Source organism: Amphimedon queenslandica, unplaced genomic scaffold (genome assembly GCF_000090795.2).
Source record: "Amphimedon queenslandica unplaced genomic scaffold, v1.1 AMPQUscaffold_13464, whole genome shotgun sequence".
Taxonomy (NCBI): Eukaryota; Metazoa; Porifera; class Demospongiae; order Haplosclerida; family Niphatidae; genus Amphimedon; species Amphimedon queenslandica.
The window spans coordinates 8,828-11,071 of NW_003546300.1; the positions used below are offsets into that span (position 1 = coordinate 8,828).

A 2,244-nucleotide genomic window follows, 5' to 3' on the forward strand; every position below is an offset into this window, starting at 1 on the left:
TCAGCAATAGATGTGTAGTAGTCTGGTAGTACCGGTTGAAATGACATAGCATAATATAAAATGTCAATTTCTTTAACTCTTCATCATGGAGTGAAATATTTCTCTTGTTTACCATTGAAGTTTTGAGTATTGGTTCTATCATCATGGACAATCTTTTCCATAACTTTTGAAGTGGCAGTTGCTGTTAATGCCATTAATGATATACCAGGAAAATGAGACTTTAGATGCAAAAGCAGTCTATATTCAGTTCTAATAAAACAATAAGTTAATATTAGAAACTTCAACTTTTTGTAGCCATATAATTATTGTATGGATGATTTTTGGACAGAAAGTTTTTGGCAGCTTTTTTGCAAGAAGCACTTTCAAGATCTTATAGAAGCATTTTTGTGCCCATATAGTATATGGTAATTACTAGTGTGTATATTTAAGTGTGTGTGAGTGTGTAGTAATGCTTGTTATATCATGGCCTCTAATTGAAATTTTGCTAATCCTTATTTGGTGATATGGGCCTACGCAAAATTAATTCCACATGAAATAAACCAGCTATAGGGTAATAGCTAATGAGTTGACTGTGTAGCATACCTGAATGATTTGCAACAATTTATGAGATGAGCTTCATCCACTGCAATGAGACATATTTCTTTGTTTCTGGCCATTGATAGAAAAATTTGTCATGGTTGCTGTTGCTTGTCATAGAAAGATTCTAAACAAGAGTGTATTTTTACAGGTTATTTAATATGTTGTGCTTTTGAGCAGAACCGAGGAACGTAGCAGAAACACCATGCTACATACTTGATCACACATGAGACATATTGTCAATGAAATAACAATGGCCAACTTTCCAGTAAGTAATGGTGGAATAACATAGCACATTAATTTTCCTGTGCCAGTTGGTTGAACTATAAGCTGTCTTTCCCTTTGATAGCGTTTTTAATTGCATTCATCTGCCATTTATGAATACTTGAGAGCATTAAATGTTTTGCTACTAGGCTTTGAATAACTAAATGATTGTGATCAAAACTTGGGTTGAGTTCTAAACAAAAGTTTCATTTTAAAAATCACAAAATTCAATAATTATAAATACCTTCAAAGCAGCTATCTATGGCTTTATTGTTAAAAGGTTTTATATTGTGGCCACTTCTGTTAACATTTTTATGTCTCAATGATGAACACTTCACACAATTTGGCAGTTTACGGTCTTAACAATTGTCACTGCAGTTGTCAAATTCTTCCTAGCATTTATTAAGGATGTATCTTGAATAGAAAAAGATGGTAAAGTATCAACATCTCCAATAGTTGTAGAATCATTCTCCTGTAGCAAAGACATATCTCCATGTTCCTTTTCTACCCACAAAACTATCCCTTCCTTTGACTATTGTAATGTCACTTCACACCATTTCATTATCTGTTTAGCACTTTTTTAAGACATGAGTGCCTTTTGTTTTAGTACAAATAATATACAATGCATGACATATATTAAAGTCTTTAAATTAACAAAAAGTAAAATTTAAAATCAGTTACTTATTTTTCAATGATAGTGATACTATAATTATGTTAGTACACATGTAGACCATAAAAAACGGAGTTATTTAGGTTCTTCACAAATTGAATGATAAATAATCTCAGTAATTTCAAAAGCATCATCATTCCATTAAAATTATCTTCAACACACACATCTCCCTCTATCAAATCAAACTTATCTTTATAGATATGGCCTTGGCAAATGTATAATTATGTGAATATCATGTATTTTGTTTTAGAAATAAATTCCCCAAATTAAATAGGGGTAAAATAGTGCAGCTGTCACTAATTCTTACCTGTAATATTGTAGGGACAAAAAAGTGCAGCAAGCACTGATTTTTCCCTAAAGTACTATAAGGACAAATTAGTGCCTGCTGCACTATTTTGCCCCCATATACTTTAATTGTGACAAAAAATTGCACAACGCACTAATTCTATATTGGAGGACAAAATAGTGCAGAATGCACTGATTCTTCCCTATAGTATTGTAGGGACAAAATAGTGCAGCAGGCAGCCAGGCACTAATTCTTCCTTATAGTATTTTGGGGACAAAATAGTGCTTGGCACTAATTTCTGCCTATATAGATAGGTCAAATTGCATAATGTGTATAATGTGCCTAGTCACACCATTATGTAGGAAAGAAATAGCACTATTTTTTACCCTCTGTAATCATGGATTTCTTTTATTTAATGATATCTTATATAAGCACCCTGTTTGTTATG

The 2,244-nt window shown here is 32.2% G+C and overlaps 1 long non-coding RNA gene across 2 annotated transcripts in view; it reads left to right on the plus strand.

Annotated features, from left to right (window-relative positions):
- LOC109581068 (uncharacterized) overlaps window positions 1-2,244 on the plus strand; it is a 5,767-nt gene that overhangs the window by 2,630 nt on the left and 893 nt on the right. The window contains exon 3 of one of the 2 annotated variants that reach the window (XR_002184483.1): window positions 728-807. The exons of the other annotated variant lie outside the window; for it this stretch is intronic. This is a non-coding gene — a long non-coding RNA (uncharacterized LOC109581068). Of the gene's footprint in view, window positions 1-727; window positions 808-2,244 lie in introns of those variants that run through there. 2 annotated transcript variants of the gene reach the window in all.